The sequence below is a fragment of the Falco biarmicus genome, chromosome 4 (assembly GCF_023638135.1).
Source record: "Falco biarmicus isolate bFalBia1 chromosome 4, bFalBia1.pri, whole genome shotgun sequence".
Classification (NCBI taxonomy): domain Eukaryota; kingdom Metazoa; phylum Chordata; class Aves; order Falconiformes; family Falconidae; genus Falco; species Falco biarmicus.
In genome coordinates, this window is record NC_079291.1 from 2206471 (window position 1) to 2229043 (window position 22573).

The following is a 22573-nucleotide window of genomic DNA, read 5'->3' on the forward strand; positions in this document are numbered from 1 at the left end:
GGAACAAATGGGAGCCATATGCCAGGCTCTCAATAGCATCCAGTGAAAGCTGCCTGCATCCTCCTGCTTCCCAAAACACCTACCCTAAAGCACAGTTCATTTAGACTGACCCAAAACTGCATTAAAAGCTTTCACATGTCACATTTTGCTTTTGCATAAATTATATATACATATCTAATATATAATACATACATATATAAGTTATATAGCATTCCCAGAAATGCAAATCTCGACCAACCACCAACCTATGCAAAAATTCAGTATAATTCCCAAAAATGAGATGTAAATTTGCCTTTACTCCCCATGGCATCCAGCAACTCACTTTGAAAAGTCTATCATTTGCTCTTGTGGGCTGTCCATACAATTCCAGCATACAGTATTTTAAAATAATTAGAGCTTCTAGCAAACGCTGTGATGCACTGGTTTTGCTGCCTTGTGAAGAGGGATCTGACTTAGTATTAATTTTGCCTGGGGATTCCACAAACTGCTTGAACAGAACATCTGTTGCCAGTTTGTACACTCGCAGCTCCATCTCTCCATCTTCCTCCCTGACCCACTCTCTGTGCCTGGAATAATTTCCTAGAGCTAGACGAGGACATGGAAAAAGCATGAGGCATTTGGAAGTTAAAACCAGCAGCTTAACCACCTTATACAGCAAATTTAAGAGGCTTAAACTCACCAACAAGTGGAGGAATTGTCAAGCTGGACGTTATGCATTAAGCATGAGAAAGTAAATACATGTGACAAATGCATTTCTTCCCATGTGAATGTAATGATTCTCAGCTAATGTATCTAAATTAAGTCACACATTAGTTATGTCTGAACAGAGCAGAGCGACAATTAACATTTTGTACATAATCAACCACTGGCTTTTTTATATTCAGAACCATTTTCAGGGATGCTGCAGGCCTGACTTTTCTTCAGCTGAGCAAGCAGCAAGATATTATTTCAACAACATCCACTTAAGAGTAAACAGTCTTTATGTCCACATGCACAGAAACAGAGTATTTCACAGGTAGCAAATTAAATTAATCATGTGGAAACAAACAGTCCAAATCAGGTTGCTACGATTTATCCAAAACCACTGAACAGCCTTCCGTTTGATCTTCCCTGTAACATCCTGAATCAGGACTCGTGCACCACTGCTAACAGAAATAAACATGTAACAGCAACGCTGGTTTTCACAATCATTTCAGAGTACTCTGCAATACAAATGTATGCAGAAATGTAATTACTTTTGTGATGTATATAAAATAATATTATATTTATAATATAATAAAATTAATATTTTATACATATAATATATTTTAAAAATTAAAATATTCTTTCTAAAGGAAGGTAAATCTTCCCTACCCTGCACTTAATAACATGTTACCTGTTGTTCTCAGACCCCAGCTTAATGACAGAATTTTTTCTAATAAATGGTGGCAGTTGTGGCCTGATGCTGCCAGGCTGAAGGACAATTAAAGGTCATTGCCTATTAGATTACACTAGCCTCATGACAGAGCGTATTTGGAAGCTAAGGCAGAAGCCCCCTAGCTCTGAGGAGCTGCGGAGTCTACATTTCACTCAACATCTGCATCACTTGGGCTTTCTGAGCTGGCCACTGTACTCAGATCCGTCCGTGTGCCACCTGCCTGGACACTCAGGTGGATCGCAGCCTTGCTGCCTACCAAACACACCTTCGGCAGCAATATTCCATTTATCAGGCCAAGAACTTCTGCAGCACCTTCCACAGCAAACCCCACAATTCCTGCTGGTCATTAAGCTACTTTATTTCCAATACCTATATAAAGTCTGTGCATATTTATATACATGCTTTCCATACATATACCTGCAGTGATGCTATTACCTATGTGCTAATGATCTTTTTTTTAATCAAGTCTTAATGTGCACATTTCTTGTTTTCTGTGACAATGCCCTTGTGATTGAAATGCATACATTGTATCTAGCATGTTGTGATCTGACTTCTGGGCTATAAGTTAAATAAAATGAGATGTGTAGTTATGGAACTGAGAAACATGAATTTATCTTCCCACAGGTGATGATGCTAACAGTACAGCTGGAGCATCCCACACACAGCCAGATATCCAGGCAAAAGACAGTGTTAGTGGTTCATTATCCTTTGCAAGCCACTATTAAAAGGCCTCCAGCTTATAGCCAAAGATCCCACTTCAGAAGTGTTCCTCGAATTCTGTGCTGCTAGTCATGAATTAACCAAGTCTGAAGATGCTAACAAGATAAATCCCAAAATATTCAAATCTGCCTAAACAGATGCACACTAAATAATCTGTGGCTTGACCAACATAACTCTGCAGAGCTATTTATACCTTCCTCCATTAGAACTTGAAGGAAAAAAAGAAAACTCTGAAAGTCATTTACCTTGAGTTTCATTTCAGTCTTAATGGGGTGAGACTGACCCTTTCAGTATCAAAATCTTCAAATTTGCTTTTTCAAACATATAAAAGAGGCAGGACAACACTGACAGGAACAAAACACAATGCATTTAGAAATAAGATTTTTGCCCTGATAAGATTTACAGAACCCTGAAATCTGTTCGTGATTTGAAAACATCTACTTCTGCTTTGAAAAATATATGCATTATACAAAGCCAAATATCTGATTTTAAGTGCAGAAAGATAAAGTTGTAAGAAATTCTTATCACTCCTTTCTTTCTTTCATTCCTTGCATTTCTCCAAAGCCTGTAGTCACTGTCCTCTGTACTTCCCACTGCCATGCAGAGATGATGACTATAGACGCATGGTACCGTTCTCCTACCACTACATCCACTTTTACTAAAGCATGGCTCATTTCAGTTATACTGTTTTGACATACTGACAATCTGAAAGATACTCAGCATTTAGGAATGTCATGTGTTTCTTCTTTTGACAAATACTTCTGTGATATTGTTAAAAAATATTCCATAAGAAATATAACTGCAGGGAGAAAACAAACTTGAGAATTACACAGCAAAAACCAGTGAGAACTTGCAGGCATTTCTGGGGGTGGGAAAAGAACAGCCTTAAATAAAAAATGAAGTTTCTCATTGCCAGTGTTTTGAACAAGACATCTTGATTTTTTCAAGTGAGCTTTAATGATACAGTGTAAAGCTACTTCACTGGGGGCAGGTGTTTATTTTTCCTCCCCCTTTCATTTCAAGGGCCAAGTTTGTTTGTTTGTGATTGCAGCTGCTACAGTTTGTTACAGTCCGTATAGCTTGAGTGTTTAGGGATTCTCTTTTTTGTAGTTTAACTTTTTAAATTAAATGAGTATTATTATTCAAGTTGATGATACATTAAGTCATGGCAACTGTTGCTGGTAGAAATTGCGTATACCAGCCTTGAAAACAGGCTTTTTTTGCCAAATATATCCAAAGTCAAGTCCTATAATATAAATTTATTTGGCTTTGTGTATACACTTTCTGGAATAGGATGTGCAATTTCTATGAACTTGAAAAAAGTAATTCAAAGACAGCCTTTTTCACACCAGATTGTATCACCCGGATGAAGACCATAAGAAGGGTCTGAAAAAAACCAAATGCTTTATAACTATTCAGGATGAGGACTGATGCACTTTCTTCTATGGCATTTGGTACTGGCCAGTGCCAGAGGCAGGTATAGAGAAGCACAAAGTACATCTGTATAGGGCTTGCATGGCAAGGGAGGCTACAGGTGTGGCTTCTGTGAGAAGCTGCTAGAAGCTTCCCCTGTGTCCAACAGAGCCAATACCAGCTGGCTCCAAGACAGACCCATCGCTGACCAAGCCCAAGCCCATTCACAACAGTAGTACCACCTCTGTGATAAGGGAGGGAATTTACTGCACGACTGCAACTGCAGCTGGAAAAAGGAGTGAGAATATGTGAGAGCAAGAGCTCTGCAGACACCAGGGTCAGTGAAGAAGGAGGGGGAGGAGGTGCTCCTGGTGTTGGAGCAGGGCTTCCCCTGCAGCCCCTGGTGAAGACCCCTGTGAGGCAGGCTGTCCTCCTGCAGCTCATGGAGGTCCGTGGTGGAGCAGATACCCACCTGCAGCCCATGGAGGACCCGCACCAGAGCACGGGGAGGTGCCCAAAGGAGGCTGTGATCTGGGGGAAGCTGTGCCGGAGCAGGCTCCCGGCAGGACCCATGGAAAGAGAGAAGCCCACACTGGAGCAGGTTTGCTGGCGGGACTTGTGACCCCACAGGGCACCCATGCCGGAGCAGTCCTTCCTTGAAGGACTGTGCCCCATGGAAGGGACCCATGCTGGAACAGTTTAAGAACTGCAGCCTGTGGGAAGGACTTATGTTGAAGAAGTCCATGGAGGACTGTCTCCTGTGGGAGGGACCCCAGGCTGGAGCAGAGGAAGAGTATGAGGAGCCCTCCCCCTGGGGGGGAAGGAGCGGCAGAGACCACAAGTGATGAGCTGACAGCAACCCCCTTCCCTCTGCTGCTGTGGGGGAGGCGGCGGAGGATTCGGGAAGAAGGGAGGGGTGGGGAAGGTGTTTCAAGATTGATTTTTTGTTTCTCATTACCCTACCCTGATTTGATTGGCAATAAATTGAACTAATTTCCCTGAGCTGAGTCTGTTTTGCCCGTGATAGTAATTGCTGAGTGACCTCCCTGCCCTTATCTCAACCCACAGGCTTTTCATTGTATTTTCTCTCCCCTGTCCAGCTGAGGAGGGAAGTGGTAGAGCAGCTTTGGTGGGCAGCTGGTGTCCAGCCAGGGTCAACCCACCACAACATCCATCACAGCATCCCCGGTACCCTGGTCACCAGCATTCCTTCACCAAGGAGTCTGCAAACACAGGGTAGATCAAAACCTCAAAACTTGCAGGGGGAGATAGTTGCAGGGTGAGATGCTGAATCATGCTCTTAACAGCTGTTACTTAGCTACCACCTCTTAATTAGTTGTTCCTTTTACATTTTCTTGTTAAGTGTATGGTACTGAAAAAAAACACCAAACCCCAAACATAAATCATATGCATGCAACAATTTTAAAGGTGAAGCACAAGCTACATTTTGGCCAGATAGAACAAACAGCCTTCTAGATTCATTGTCTAAGCAACAGCATGAATTATGGCCTGAGGGAAGAATAATTTTACATTTAGACTTTAAAAACTTTAGAATTTCTGGTCAAGGGGTAACTGAAAACAGGCAAGTGAACTCTCACTATTCAGCCACCTCCCAGCACCATTTGAGCTAGTAAGGAAAGAAGCTTTGTCTCCAAATTTGATACATCCAAGTATTTATCTGGAAAATCGCTCAATACAGCCTACTTCTATAGGAGAGCCCCTGCTGCACAAAGACAAGAAGATGATTTAATGCAGTAACCCACCCGCACCCCCATTTCTTACAGCCAGCCACAGTTCTCCCTCACCCACTGCTGACCTCCCATTTCTTCTCTCCAATACATCCTCCAACAACAACGCATGAAAGAAAGGAAAGTGCATGCTGTCAAGGACTGATTTATAAGAAAACCAAATCAAGCAAAAACCTTTATCAGTCGTGCATGCTTTGATAATTGGTCATACAGTAAAGATACAGCATATGTGCCAGAAATTCTCCAAGCTCAGTGGTCTGCAGTAGAAAAAAAACTCACTTTTATTTACGTTTTCATTCCTTTATGTTTACTTAAAGAACCCATTTTATCCATTAATCTCTTTTCCAAACTGTAACACTGCAGAGCAGAAACTGAATTTAATTTAGAAGTCTTTGGTAGTTACTCCTTGTAAAATGCGTTATTGAAAGTGAATTACTATCTGATTGTTATTTAGGATGCGGCAGTTAAAGCTTTCGCATATTTTATGATCTGTTGTCTTTCCCATTAGAAGAACGAAAGGAAGGAGATGACAGAACATTAGAAAAACTGAAACTGTGGTCATTCTGAACAGCCTGAAAGATGATCATAAAATAATCATAAAATCATAAAACAAAAATAAAACATAATCTTGTCAAAATGTTTAACTTTGAAATTTTATTTCTGAATTATGATTACACTGCCTGATGATAGTCTACTAAATATGATTTAAGCTGAAAAAGCAAATTGAAGTAGCATATGCTTAAATAGAAGGTTTTAAGGGGACTCTAACCATGAGATTAGAAAGAGCTGTCAATCACTCACTTGGAATCCAGGCTGCTCTGGAAACTTAACATGACCTTTTATAGCAAAAGTCTAAAATATACAAAAAGTATATTTTAGACCAACGTCATCTTCAGGTAATGTATGCTGCCTAGGTTTATGTGTTGTCTATTGCTCATTCAGAGGAGGGAAGGCAATTGGGAACTGAAAATATTGCTTATTCTTCACCTAATAAATTAGCAAAATACCAACAAACTCTGGAAGGGAACAGCTTTTACACTGCTTAAGTACAACCAGAAACAAATCAGTACAGTGGTACAATTGTGCATTTCTGATTTAGTAAATTAGTCTTATGTATGTTGCATATTTTAAAATTTAGTGTTTAAAACTTCTTTTTCAGTATTTTAACCAATTTCAGTGGAAATACAGCTTACCACAGATTACATACAGAATATGATCTTACTTACCATTCCAAGAGTAATAAAGTGTAAAGCTAAGAATCAGAATTAGACATATGCAATGCTACATAAATTCTTAATTAATGAAGCAAATATGTAAAGCTGTCTGTGAAAGTACTTTGTTTTGCCAAGCTAAGTTTATTACCAAATATCCACATATAGTTCATTGTGTTTTAATGAGAATCAGTCTTTCCATATCTTCATAAAAAGCAAACATACAAAAACGATTAAAGCAAACAAAAGATGAATTATTCTGGATTTAGGGATACTTGTCATTTTCCCAGTATCACCTTAATTTACATGTCCACAGAGATATATAGCATGTTTCTTCTTTATGGGTAGGGAAATCAGTCTGCTTTGTTTATATTTTTGAATCCCCATTTCATTACAACATGCTAAATTTAGTCAGAAGTTTACTTGCTATAAAAGCCAAAGGCACAGAAAACTTGCAAATTTATACTACGCTTATGGCAAATCAAAATCCACTGAACTTTTCAGTTCTTAACTTTGCAGCCTGTCTCTCTCCATCCAGTTTCCTTCAGAGTCCCAGAGCTTGACCTAAACGATGAATGCTTTTTCCATTTCTCCTGAACCAAATGTTTTCTCTCAAAGCTGCTGGTCAGATGCTGGAAGGTGTTACAGGTAAAACTATAAAGTAGCATACGTTAGAACACCTTTTACCTTGCCAACCACTTGTTAATATCATTTTGTTCAGCTATGACAAAAATAAAAGCAGCAGGTAAGGAGCGGCCCAGCATTAATGTTAAAAACTGCATTAGCAAATGGTTTCAACCTTTAGAAGCAAAGAGTTGCTGCTCAATAAGAGCTGCCTTAAAATTACACGTAAAGGAACAGGGCACTTTTGCAGTTCTCCTTATCCTTCTCAGCAGCAACACCAAATTCTATCGATGTCTCTCAACCAGAAAAAACATGCAGCTTTTTCACTGCCAACACAGTCAGCACTGCTGTCTCTGGACTATGATTGTAGCTGACAGCATTACCTTTTAGCTAATGTAAGAGCCCCCAAGAATTAAAATTATTTCATTTTTGTAGCACCTGACAGCTTGTTAGCATTTCCAAACACCTGCTGCACTACAGAAGGACAATTTTCTAGTACTAACATTGTCACTAATCATCTAGTATTACACTTTTAAAGTAGAATAATAATTTCTTTTATTTTTCTGAAAGCACAATTCCTGCTGCTTAAAATAAGCTACTACTTGCAGTACGTTCAAACACACCTGTGGACAGCTGTCAAATTGTTCAGATATTTAAGTACTGAAAAAACTCCTGGGGAAAAATATATACACGGACAAAAACTGGGGGGTAGTGAGTATAAAGAATCTTTTTATTATTTTTTAAGGTAAGGCATCATATGAAATCTGGTCTTAGATCAAGAAGTTTTCCCTTTTTTTTTTTAATAACTTGCCAGCCTCCAAAGATACAGTAGCAGAGCCCAGGTCTCCTCCAGGAGATAGGGAGGCACAGAATTCACCCGGACAGAAGGGAAGGTCAGCGAAAATTACAGTAAAACATGCTGCTGCATTGAAATCTTCTTGAAGTTTTTAATAATAATTTTATACTATATTGCTCTGATGCTCGCTATCACGCCTGGAAGTTACCAGCCAGCATGTTTTACTCCCTACCAGATAAGACTGTGCCTGGTCTTCTGCCAGAATCTTAATGTTCTTCCAACATAATTTCAGCTGACAGGAGAACGTATTTTTCTTCTCAAATGTTCTTGCTATGGTTTTGTAACTAAAAAGCATGTGTCTCCATAGTAGATGTTCTCTCCCCTGTGGCACATGCATAGAAGTCTAAGTTTTTTTAAAAAAATCTTATTAAACAAATACTGCAAGTGTTTCATTTTCCTAAATATATTTCTATTTATTAATCACCATTGATAATTATCTTTGGTCAGGTTTGACCTTTTTCCATTCCTTATATATGCTTTGATAAGATTTGCAACAAAAAAAATCCTCAACTGATTACACACTTGGACCAACAACTGAGGATAAAACAAGATTAACACACATTACTACAGAAGCACAGTGATTGTGAACTTTACACAGGTGTCTTTAAAAAACTATACTGTTAACATATTACTTTAAAGATTGAGTAAACTTTATTTCTTCTTGAAAAGTACCTAGTTTAATCATCATATTTCTCTGCTTAGCACAGGAAACCTCTGCTAACCTAAAGTAACAATATAGGGTTTATTTTTCTTCAAATACTTACTGCTAAAAGAACTTGCCTTATGAATTAAAATGAGGATATGACCTTTTTGCAAAAGCACATGGGAGTAAAAGGCGTTTAAACTAGGAGTCAGTGAATGAGCAAAAGAGTCACTAGAGGCCAAAAACATATCTCATTGACTATTACACATGCCAAGATTGAAGATTCAGTCCCACATTCTCATTGCCATACTACTAAAGAAGTCCACCAACAACTGCAGCCTTCTTTTCCCCTCTCATGCCATTAGCTTGCATGCGAAACCTTTGCTGTTGCACAGCTGGAAAGCAAGGGGCTTTGAAGCTCGTAATAAATACATTTCTAAGGGCACCCTTGAAATGTGACAAATCTTCTGCCTTCTGATGTATATGAAACATTCTTTTCATTCTCCTCCTAGTGGACAAATAAACAACTTACCAGAGTTTACATAAGGAAAGAAAAAGTTACCCAATTTTTTTTAGAAAGATACGGCTGATGGAAACATAGGTTCAAACACAAACCAAAAGACAGAGACAGTATCTTAGAGCTACTCTTAAAATGAGGGGGAAGTTTTCATGGCTTTTCCAAGCACAAAACTGATTTACATCAGGACTGACTGAGTTCATGACATTCTGATGAAAAGCATGTGCTCCTGCTCAGTGAGAATGCAATGAAAACATTTTCAGTGGTAAGAATCTGCACTACCTATATTACTTTCTGGAAGCAAAATGCAGAACCTCACTTTGCATAATTCTCCTTGTAGTGCTAGTAAGAAGGCAATTTGTTCCTGTTGCCAAAACGCAGGGTGGCTATCCTGATTGTCTCTGGAACAATGAGACACATAGCAGTTGCTACTTTCCTCTGTGTAAGGAATCAAAAATTTGATTAACAGGAAACAAGATTCATGGTCTTCTCTTGATAACGATCTCATGATCTAGATTCATGATCTAAGTCACTTTTGGTTACGCTAATTACCTATTTTAAGCGCGTGAGTTCATAGTCTCTCCCAAGGTAGGAAGCAGTAACTATTAAAAAGATCTGAATTACCATGTCTGAGGCAAACAGTGTTCCTGCTGCAGGGGGATCAGTCTGTGGCCTTGACACCACAGGACCAAGGAGTTCACAACCTTTTCACACCACTTCAAGCCCAACATCAGCCTGACAAGTTTGGCATTTACCGGTGACAACTTGCCCTAAAAGATGCATTTAAGCTATGACTGATTTACAATGCTGTATTAACGAAACTGTGCCTGTACATTTGATCCACCTTTTCATAGTTTCAAAACACATTTAATTTTACTGACACAAACTCTAAAAATGACTTTGTTCTGTAATCATACTGAATCAGCAGTCCAGTTTCAAACAGCTCCTCTGTCTAACCAGGTTTTATCTGTTTAAGACTAAAGTACCTATGATCGAAACTAAAAGTTACAAATTATGCTCTTATGAGGTCAAGTTATCCTGCTTCTTCACACCTCCCTTCCCATAGATGCCCATCCTGATGCTCATATGTATAGTTTATTTTAGTCTTAAACAATAACATAAAATTAATCTGTATCAATAGCAACTAGTAAGACAATAAGTTGACAAACTTCCTTTTTCTCCCCTACTCCACTTTTTTTGCAGGAACATCATCTACCTATGCTACTAGCCATTGAACAAGTTAGTGCAAGTGTTCATAACTAAATCCACAAGAAACACATTGGAATTCATCTGGGAGAAGTAGCTTAAACTCATAGACATGAGCTTGCACACAAAGAGCAGCTAGGGTTGTGCACACTGGTTATTCTTGCATTTACAGATACATGCACACTGAAATTTGACCTCAGTTTCCTTTGAAAGAAGCACTAAATGGCAAATGGCACATTTTAGCACAGAATTTATATCTGTACAAAGAGCTTCTCATATAAGACAGTTAGCAAAGAGCCAGCAGTCGAGCTGTCAATATTCTCAACTCTTCTGTCAATATTCACCTGACAAAGTAAAATTAAATACCTTTCGTAAGATTTACTATGTCAGTGGTCCAAGTGAGAGATGTACATAATATTTATACTGAAAAACTAAGCTAGGAATTTTAGGTTGGCAAAACTGAGACAAAATACAAACAAAGGAATACACAGGGGCTCCATGAAGTTTCTTAATAAAATTTATGATTGAGGATCACTTCCTTCATTGTTTTTTCCTACATCCAAGACAGCAGTAAAAAATTCCTCCGAAGGGTCAGTAATACATGGAAACTGCTTCTGTAAGAGCCACAGGTTCAGTTTTCAACTGTGTGAAAACACATTTAAGATAACTTTAAGGTGAATTCACTTTGAGCACCAAGTACCGGTTTTTTCCTCTTCCAAAGGCATAGAGCTATTCAGTGAAATTACACCATGTGAGATTTAATGTATCTCAGAAAAAGGGTATTACAAATTAATGCATTCCAAGAATATATGCCAACAGGATGGTACTACATCAGTATGAAAACAAAAATATTATTGTTAAGATAAATACCAGTACTCATTGCAGCCTTCTGCTACAGCTATTGGAGGAGCAACAAAACATTCCCTTTCTATAACTGTTCAAACTCGTTAGTATTTTTACCCCTGTAGATCTACCACCCTTCCTTTCAGCAACTATCAAAACTGTCTTTCAATGGACAGCATTCTTGCCCTGGAAAGATTAGGATAAAGCAGTGAGGTCTTGCCCTGACTTTTTCACAGGTTTCCTGCATGACTCCACGTGCAGTCATGAATATATCTGTTCCACAGGAACCCCCCCGCAAATAAAATAACCACGTTGCACACTGGGACAGGGCAGGTCTATATTAATTTCTGCCAGGTACACTGAAACTTTTTTGAAAGTCATTAGACAAGCATAAAACATTGCTTTGCTACTTAAACATAAAACTTCCCAATACAAACAGCTAACTGTTTTGTAATTGTGTTTGATAAACTCTGCTATCTGCATAGGTAAAAGGATCCTATAGCAATAGGGCACCTCCCAGAGAGAGCCCATTGTAGCAGTACGGCAGTACCTACCAAAACAAATAAACCAAGTATTTTCCAGTCTTTGGTCTCCTCCTCCAACTCTTTTTCAGCTGCTAATCTGTAGAAGCTGAAAACACACATGGACATTACTGTGCTTTACAGCATCCACATCTAGCAAAGATTCAACCCTTGTGCCTGCTACATACTTCAGTTTTCATGACTCATCTCCAGCTTTCCAGAGGAAAGGAAGTCCTGCTGGGCAATATACAGCTAGCGATACCTTTTACATGCTCACACAGAAACTGTGAGAGATTTAGTCTAAAAGAATTTGCCAAGCTTAAAGCAGTGACTAAGCCTACACACATACAGATGTGAGTATAATGGGAAATCAGTGCAGAACAGCAGTGCTATATTCTGCTTTACAGGTAAAAGATCCACGTAGGCCCGTTAACACTAATTTCAAGACATTAGTTTATATACAATCACAGCACTGCAAGAACTGCACAATTCAGAACATCTAGCCTTTCACAACCGCAAACAAATATGTAAATTATATGCATGTAAGACTTAGATCATCACACCTGTCCTATGTGCCCCATAATACTAATTTAATGCCTATAGGTTACAAAGGCCAAGAATATGTTAAAAAAAATGTTAAAATGTAGCACAAGCAGCTAGCCGGGAAGCTCAAGTACATTATCAATGTCCCTACCCCAAAATATAAATTATTAAGTATTCAGGATGCACCGTGAGTACTTTGACATGCTATCAGAGAAGGTAAAACACCACAAGTGCCATAATTGGCAATATGACTTGGGACACAATTTTATTTTAATGATAAATCTCACAATTAGCGAACACTCGGGCAAAAAACATGCCCGCCAGCAACACACACAGTTTCTCAATATCACTGGTAACAATCTCAACCTTGCCAAAAGCCTATCTTTGGCTGCAGTCTATACAGAGCATTTCAGAATGAGACACAAACCACAAAGAGCGCAATGGGTGAGAATCCTTTCCTGGTAGGTGACCAGTGGAAACCCCAAAGCCTAAGATTAAAGGGAAACCGTACAACCCAACAAATAGTTTTTCCAGTTCCCTTAAAAATAACACAGTTCTGAGGTATTTTGAACAATTACCCTTATCTCAGCAGAATACAAGGTTACATTAGCACAACTTCAGGTTTACCTATTCGATTTCTTTGCTAGGTTCTTCAATTATTCTACACATGCAATTAAGCACAATGTATCATCCCAAAAGGGGGCTGAAGTACTGCCTCTATGCCAGCTACACTGCAGTCCTCTCCCATTCTCCATTGATGGAGTGATTCTTCATGGCAAGCAGCTTCTTACACAGCTTCTTTCATCAGCTGCCCCTCTAGGGCAAAACAGGCTCCACATAAATTTCTGCTTTCCTATAGGGAGGGCACCACATCCATGATATAAGGCAGACCAACTTACAGTAAGTGGGTAGTCTTTCAGTGCCAACTATGAAGAATCTAAATCTCCTCCTCCTTTACAGCAGTGAAAGTCTGAGCAATTCCATTAGGCAAGATGTGGCAAGCTCACAGGAGTCTTGCGCTGGATCTGAAAAACAAAAAAAGAAAGTCAGATGAGAAATAAAACTTCCTGCTGCATTGTCCTTTCATACCTGGGAAGCACACAAAGCAAGGAGTACAACATACGAGTATCTGGAAAATTTTCTACCTTGTTTTTTCATGTGTTCCACCCCCAAAAATTACTTCCCTAAAATACAGAACCTGCAGCTACATCTTCCTTTCCTGAAACATACATATTAGAAGTTCAGGTTAGCAACATTCTCCTATATAACTAAGCAACTAAGTTTCGGTCTAGTAACACACTAACAGAGCAATGCATTTTTTAACAGAAATCTTTCTTGCCCCAAGGATCCAGAATTCTTCACAAGTGTGTAACTCTGCTGAGGGTGTAGGGAACCCACTCAAACAAACATCTTGTCAGTACAAAGAAAAGACACAGAATAATCCTGTACAGAAAGATGCCAGGGTTACTACTCTGACAAACTCATACCACTATTCAATTGTTGCTTTGAAGCACTAAACACGCAGTTTTAATATTTAGTCAAAATGCACTTTTTCTGAAGACAATCCAGCCTTACGGTTTTAGCAGCCTGCAGAACTTCTCTGTACAATATGAATACTACCAAACAGAAATCACATATGACAAAGTAACACAGCTTTGTGGTATTTTTGAAGAATTACCCTCATCTCAGCAGAATATAAGGTTACATTAGCACAACTTCAGGTTTACCTATTCCATTTCCTTGCTACGTCCTTCAGTTCTTCTAGACATACAATTAAGCATTGACGTGCTTTATTTGAGCTAAAAAGGATCAATGGTTTAGTCTCTATATTCATAGACCATACGGTTCTTCATTCCAATGATTAGATTTGAATTTCTGTTCCACCGAGTCAGGTCGCATATCAGCTTGATGCAGCTCCAAAAGGCTGTAATCAATACCAGAGTAACCAGTGTCTGGGCACCACGTATCATTTACTGTTTATAAAAACTAGCACATCATTAAGCTTCCTCCAGTGCTCCAAGGCTTTCCCCAGCTTTCATCAAAATCAATATGAAAAACAGAAGTCTTCCAATTATTTGTACCCTAGATTCAAAACCAGTATCCACTGTTACAATTTATTTTTTCTTAGTTATTATTTCTATCTGTTCTCAATAGACCACACAGCTTCATTTCAGTAATGAACTAAATTCTTCTGAATTTCTTATTTACATTACTACCCTTACTGAATATTATTGTTAAAGTGTTAGCATGTTTTCCAAAGAAAATAAATCTTTTTCCCCGTTCTCAACTCACTGAGCCGAGTTTTAAGCAATTCCTCTGTCTTCTTGTATCACTTGTCTACAATTAATCATTTCTAATTTCATGTTTACACTCAATTCCTTGCTGCTTCTATGTGTTACATTCCTGAAAATGCTACTGCCCCAGCTGGTTTGGAGTCTAAACATCTGTGATTTAATTTTAGGATTAGTTTTTTTAATGTATAAACTTGCGTATTTTTAATAACCCAAATATTAAGGGCAGAAGTCTTTAAAACTAGAGTAAGAAAGAACACTTCACATGTTAACTTTGATATTTTAGATTAATCTAAGGTTCTTTCATTTGTGCTGCCTTTTAAGATTAGAGACCTAAAATAGGTATTAATACAAGAGTCTATTGACTTTTTTAGCTTGTATGAGCATGCAGAGGGCAGATGCAGCTGAAATAATAACATATCTAAGTGATGAGCCAGCTTTATGATTTTATTACTCAGACTTTCCCAGATCTATGGCAGGTGTTTCTCCCAGTAACTCAAAAATTAAGCTGCTCTACACCTGAAACTTCCAACTAATCATATACCAAAAACTTCTCACGGTTAAGGCAACAACATTACCTTATGGTAAGTCTTTCAAAAAAATAAATAAAAATACCTAGGTCTGAAAAAATAGTGCCTTTAATTCTTTGTGTTGCTTGCATGTAAGAGAAATAGGAATAAAAATTAGCTGATATAGGTAACAGACAATTATGTTAGTTACCAGAAGCATATTACATATCACATTGAAATAGCAGGGACCCTAGGGGGACCCCAAAGGAAAGCAACAGATACAAGGAGGCACAACCTAAGCCGTCTCCCTCACTAGGCACATCAGGCCATCAGCAGTTCTGCACTGACCTCCAAAACATGCGATGGCCTAAATAAATAAAACACTATCCCAAAAAAGCAAGAGAAATAACTGGGCTTTTCAACACAGCCCACAAGGTCAGACATTTGCAGCAGCCCCACAGGTCAGGGGACTGGAAAGGGGAGCTGCTATTTCTACCATTTCCATCTCAAAGCCTTTATTTAGCTAAGAGTTACCCGAAACAATATCTAGAACTTTCCACTTTATTATGCAGCCCCCTGTGTAAGAGTTCAGTGTTGTCTTCACAACTGCAGAATTCATGAACTCCATGCCACCCAAGACAAACCAAACGCAGGGGCCTTAACTTTGAATGATGTTTCTTAAGGTATTTGAGAAGTCCATCAGGGAGCCGAGGCTTGGATCAGCCACTTGGTCACCCCATATAGGCAACTGATGCCTTTATTGTTCCACAATCTTGCCACATTTTTGTACATACAGCAGATCCTCCTCCCAAAATGAAATGTTGCCCACAATTTACTGGTCAAAAAAAGTTTCCATGGTCCCCACTGCTCTCCAGTGAGCTAGTCTGATCAGCCAGCATAGGGATGTACCCATATGATATTTTGTTTCAGAGTATTTTGCAATACAGGTACACACTTTCTAAATTTATCTGGGAAATCCAGACCAGCTAAACTGCACTGTTGATTGATTTACTATTATTATTTTTTGTTCCTGTAGAATAAAGAAGTAATCCACACCTGTACAGACATACAAACAAACGTTAGAAAAGTCCTAGAGCCTGATACTTTGGAATAGAAGAAGAAATTGAACAACAAACAATCTCACAGTGGGTGACTACAGCTCACGTGAGCATCATAGAGGGACGCTCATTTAATGCAGAACAGAGAAAATTAGCTATTTAATACCCAAGAAAGAAAAAGAACAAATGTGCAATAATTGACCTTTTAACAACTCTACAATTCATTAAGCTGTTTTGTACTGTATGAGTCCCAAAGAAGCTACACACTTCCAAGTACTCCTGGAAATGCCTACCAGGAGCATAACAAAGACCTAATCTGGCAATAGAGTGTAATTTGGTGTAAATCTGCAGCAAGCAGAACCGGGCCCTTGAGGAGCAACCAGCCCATTTTCTCCCTTCTTAAAGTTAGCCCTTTATTTCTGCTGCAACTCTCACTAAAACTAGTAACACCACAACTAGAGAGTGGAAACAGAGTAGGAAATTAATCCAATTAATAACTAACCAGGAAAAAAAAAGTCAGATTTTTAGTTCACACTAATGAGTTCACTGCATGAATGTGCAGCCAGCATATAGGAGATTAAAAGAGCAAATCGGGCAGCTGTAGACAGGAGGGTAGAGCAGAACTACCCCTTTCAGAAGCTACACAGGATTAGGCTGGTTTACATACATACCAAAAAAAAAAAAAAAAAAAAAAAATCAAACAACATGACAGGGAACAGTAAGAAAGTGACTTGACCAAAACAAACAAATAGATGTCTTCTAAAATTCAGAGTTTAATGAATGTGAGCAAAAGCTAAAAGTAATGCCAAGTCTGACTGAAACCAAACATTAAAATCTTATAGTTGGCATGATGGATAAGCTAGTTACAAGTGTCATTATATAGTGCTAGCTTTAATTGCTCTGAGCTAAATATAGCTCTCAGAATTTAATAGCTTCCCCCCCTCAGCTCTTCTGTCTTTCAAGGAGGAAAAAAAAAATCTTCCCGTTAGAAAAAGCACACAGGCACCCTCAGTTGCACATTACAACAGAGAAGCAGGAAGGAAACCATGAAGATGATTACATTAAAGTCTCCAACACTCCTTCAGAACCCCTATTTTCAAGAGGCCAATCGCTTTCCTGTCACTCTGGTTCCAGTGCCAGCAGGCAATGGAAGCACACATACCTGCACCTTTTCAAGCTAAGCCATCTTGTTGCTTTATTAGCAAACCATTCCAAATTTCACTTTCCCCGTGTTTCTAGTAAAGATGTTGCCTTTACCAGCAATCTACCCTGGTACCCACACACCCCTTCCTGTGCCACCTAGCCAGGCACCACTGAGAAGGAAGAGGAGCAGCACATCTCCTGAACACGCACACAGCTTGACCCTTCCCTGCAGCTGCTGTATTGGCATGAGGTACAACACAAGGGGGTCCAAAATCTGCTATGGCAGCAGGCTGCAGCACCCCCATAAAGGCATGAAACAAGTTCTCTCTTCTGCCTTCTCATACCACATATGGATTTCAAAAGATTTAAGGAAGAGTTCTGCGTAGCAGGCTTTGATTTCCTTTTCTCAGCTGGTAATGGGTTTCAGGCAGAAAGTTCAGCTGACAGCTAGAGATGTGTCCTACAGATTCAGCAGTCCTGTTCATCTTCATTTCAGAGGTCGCTATGTAATGGAAGTATCCACCATATTTCTACAATTCAGGGAGTTAAATTAAAAGAGTCACTGCTGCAATGACAAGTCTGCCCACCTTCTCTCAGGCCATAACTGCAAACTCCCTTCCCTCCTCTCCAAACCATCACCCAGCTTGTACCCTCTAACTACTTTCTCTCTGTTTTCATCCATCTTCTTCTTTACTGAGCCAAACTCTTAATTTTTCACAGTTCTGGTATTCTTCATCCTTGTCTTTGGTGAGTGGGGAAAAGAAGAACAATGCTACTTATGGAAAAGAAAGTATCAGACCATACGAATTACTGAATGTCACGTTACAGCTCAGACGCCAGGTTTGCCTGTGTTAGAGCTGCACATGCACTGTAGGAGCAGCAGCTGGAGGTCTGTCTGCCAGGAAGAACCTACTACACTGAATATGACCAAAGGTAGTGTGCCACAGTTTTTTCTGTCCTCTGACCAATGACTTCTGAGGTACAAACCAGGCTGGATTGAACAGGTTAAAGGAACTATGTCTATCTGTTGCTTAAGAGAGATTTTAAAGCAAGCCTCCTGACATGCAGTGTTCTGCAGTGGGTCATCCATGTTCCACTGCTAGCTGAGCTGCTGCAGAACAAAAAGGCTCCCTACTGTCAGTGCAGGTGTAGACAGGCTTTATTCACCCACTTCTGATAAAGTGCAAAATTATGACACTCACTGCCATTAAGACTCTTTCTTCTGAATTAACAGACCGAAGTGTGGATGAATAGCATCAAAAATAGGGATGAATACTGCAGGCACTTTGTATACTAGATGTGTCACTCTTACAGAAAGCATTTTTATTTTAAAACCCTGCCAGATCACAACAGCCTATGTAGTACAGATGAATGTTAAAAAAAACAAACCAAAACAAAAAGCCCACACACACAACACGATGCATCTACCATAGATAAATACACTCTTAATGCTACGTGTTAACTTGTGAATGAGAGCTGAGTGACCTAGAACTCCACAGGGCTCTTCCTAGCTGGGCTATTCCACCTCAGGCAGTGGCAACCAGATGCAGGCAGGGCAGCCTGCCAGGTATGGCTGCACAAGCCTCGAGCACCAAACCACCTCTCACCCTCTCCCCACATTTAAAACCATCATGTCAGGTACAGTGAGTAGAGATATACCACGTCCTGCCTTTTAAGAAAGCAGTAGAAAAACCTGCACAAGTGGAAGGATAGAAGAACAGGGAAGACGAGCCAAAGCAACCACGGTGTTAGTCTGGGAAAGTAAGCATGCAGTGATGTACCATTACTGACTGTCCACTAAATCTGGATCTGGGGATTAGCAGGAGAGAAGACCAGAAAAAAAAAAGTTATTTGTTTTCTTGCCACCAGTAATACTGGAGAGATTTTATGCTTCTCTCTGAAATTAGAACACCTACATAAGCATAACCCCTTCTTTTCCTCAGTCACATCTACACACAGAAACCACACACACCAAAAAGCATCATCAGCTTCAGGTCAAAGACAGCTGAGGCCTAAACATTCACAAAACTTTCATGGAAGCATTACTTAAAAAGCAATTATGTTAAAACAAGATCCATCAGAGTAAATACGTATCATCCTCCAGAATAAATACATGCCATCCTGCAGAAGCTGCAACCTATTCACAGTAAGTTTATTCTGTGAATGTTTCCTGCAGAAAAAAACAAATAGATGTGGATAATTATGAGGTCTACAAATTCCAGAGTTATTTATTTACCAGATTCTTTTCTCTACATCTGGTGGCCTGCAAAATTGCCTTAGCTGTAGCAATGAGTGCTGGAAAAACTCTGGCAACAATTACTACTATATCTGTAACTTTATGGGGAAAGAAAATTGCCTATAAATATTTTCAGTTTAAAAAAAAATCATACATTCACTCAGATGCAACTTGAGATTTTTTAATATATTTATAAAATATATAGTCACATTTAAGTGAATGCTTTCACAATCATATCAAGTGATTTGCATATATCAGCCTTCCTCCTTGTACTTCAGGTATTTCCCTGCTGAAGTTACACACTTTCTGGGTGTTTAAGGTCACTTAAGCTACCATCAAAGAACAGAGGTGGCAGGGACAGAATCTGGAGATTAGTTATATAGCAGGGTTTCAAACAATTGATCCAGTTGTACCTCAAGGGATTTGATGAAGAGGTATTAATGTAAGGGGGGAGAGAGAGAGAGAGAGAGATGGGTGAAACACTATTCGGAGTCACTCATCAGGGCTCTTCTGCTGATGGACTCTTATTCATGAGACAAGGACACTGACATTCTAGGACAAGGTGACACACCCAAGAAGGGATTTACAGATGAAAGTGAGAAGTGAAAGTTGTTGGGCACCCACACAGTTTCCACACCTAACCTCACTGCACTAGCAAAGGAAAATGAGGATGTAGCTGAGAAGGACTTTTATCTCAGATTGTTTGATAAAAGACTAGGGTCCTTGATAAAGAACAGGGGTCAGGCAGACAAATAGCCTGTCCTGGTAAACAGCATGACCAGATAAAAGACTTTGAAGTAGCTATGTGCTACAAAAAAAAAAAAAAAGAAAGAAAAAAAAAAGACAACTATACTACAAAACTGATGAACTTGAATTAAATACAATTTCAGAGGGACAGCAGAGTCTTAGTAGCTAAACACATTGAACTGTACACTCTACTCCGAAAAGCCAGTAGAGGCAGGGGCAGTACACTTCTACACCTGTTAAGACTGTGATAGATTTAAAAAAAAAAAAACAATGCACCAACACATACATCACTGCAAAAGAACAAACAGAATGCAACTGGGTCCAAAAAAAAAAAAAAAAAAAAAAAAGCCTTGCTCAGAGTGCTGAGACTGTAGCAGAATCCAAGAAACCAGCCTTTAGTAGAGATTTTATTAGAATGAAAAACATCACAGTGAATCAGGCATTGCAGGAGATTAACTGACTCAAATGAGTAATAAGCAAAAGGAACTAGTTTAAGTAATCAGGTAGACTGAGGAATTCAGACTCTCTAAATCGAAAATGCTGAGCTGCTGCTTCATTAGATGTGCAGAAATTAATCTGGAAATGCCTCATGGAATGCAGTGTGCAGTACACAACTTGCAAGATGAAAAAGCCCTAACTAGATAAATGGCTTCCCCACACCTCCCCAAAAGGCAGGAAAGGAGTTGACAGGGGAAGCTGCACCTCGTATGTTGAAGTACAGGAATAAAGTTAAAACTTTCAAAAATTTTATTTAAAATATACTAAAACCAAAGTTCTTCAACAACACATCGAAGCTAAGTGAAGAAGTAACTGGCAGTGAAAATTTCTTAGTAAGGAAACAAAGGATATCTGCTATGAAACAGGCCTGGAAACTATCACAACCAGCATGAAATCAAGACTAACAACTTCTTGAGCACGACTTGAGGAAAGCAGATGACACTGCTACAGATTTCTGCAAGAAAAGGCAGATTGAATTGTACATATAGCTGCAAATAAAACTTTCATGCATTCTTAAGTTATTGTGCCTACTTCACCTCCAGCCAATATAAACATTTAAAAAATATAATCTGTACTTTTGAAGCAGACAAAAAAGCAGCGGGAGGCATACTCTGATGGCAGGAGAGCAAACAGAATACCTGTCTTTAGAGTGGAAGCGAGGGGAGAAAGGGAAATCAGCAACAAGCAAGATTTCAGATTAAGGCAAATAGTCAGAAGGAAATACCAAAGTCAATGCTAGCAGATTAACTTTGTATAAAAAAAAATAAAAAAGACCAGGAAAATTTGTAGATCTCATCTGGACCTGACAACAGCTGCATAAAAATTTAATAAAGCTGGCAATGATCTTAGTAGAAGAATAGCAAAGTGACTAACCAACTGGCCACAGAAATCGATTTAAAAAAAAAGTCAGTCTGGACACAGATCACTAGAAGAGGTTGCCAAGAATTATCTTGGGGGTAGCTTTATTTAACAGTTTTACTAGCAGCAAAACAACCTAGACGTCTAATAAAAATTACTGCTGACAAAAAGCACAGAGGAACCTCCATTGCACCAAACAACTAGACCAGCAGGTGAGAGGAACCACATGAATGAAAGTGGTGACAGGGAATGCAGTTCATCCGTCCTGGAGGCAAGGTCAGGACCCAAGGAGTAAGACAAGCAGAAGTTCTGCTATGACAGCTGGAAGTAACAGAGGGGAAGGTACTCACATGCATGAGCTGATTACACATTCACTCCATCACCAATTTGATGAAGGTCTGAAAAAAGAAAAAAGCTATCCTTGACATGAAGTAAGGCATTTCCTACAGAGACATATAGGGAAGCATTAAAAAAAAGTCATTGTGCAAGGCACTGCCTGCATCTAATGTGGTCAGGAAACAACGAATAGCACAAAGGACACACCTGAGATCAATGCAATATTAAGCAAGGAAGATTGACAGCAGAATGTTGTCCTAAAGTGAATACCATGAGCATACCTAGTCAGCCACATCACAAGATTCTCTGTATTTCTTGCAGTCTAAACACAAGTCTCCCAGGTTGATGGGGGGAAAGGGGGAGCCTCCCCAACGTGAACGGAGCAAACAGTTCACCAGTTTACACAGACTCAGAGGGAACACAGATGCCTTTATAAACACCGAGAGAAAATATCAGTTTTAGCCAGGTGTGCAAACTGGTCGTCGATACATTTAGACAGAATCCTGCAATAAAGTTTTAGTCAAAGCAGGGAAGTTTTGAAATAATTTGTTAGTGGGATACTAGGGGACAAAGTTCTGACTATCTTAAGGTTATGACTGGTCACTTTACAAAAGGGAATATACAAATGTATTGAC

The 22573-nt window shown here is 39.2% G+C and overlaps 1 protein-coding gene across 12 annotated transcripts in view; it reads right to left on the reverse strand.

Moving 5' to 3' along the window:
• OSBPL3 (oxysterol binding protein like 3) overlaps window positions 1-22573 on the reverse strand; it is a 92649-nt gene that overhangs the window by 59669 nt on the left and 10407 nt on the right. For 9 of the 12 annotated variants that reach the window (XM_056334531.1, XM_056334533.1, XM_056334529.1 and 6 more), the window contains one exon: window positions 13162-13287. The gene's annotated coding sequence lies outside the window, so the exon portion shown is untranslated. Of the gene's footprint in view, window positions 1-11752; window positions 11772-13161; window positions 13288-21952; window positions 22001-22573 lie in introns of those variants that run through there. The other 3 variants (XM_056334528.1, XM_056334526.1, XM_056334534.1) reach the window with 2 other exon arrangements.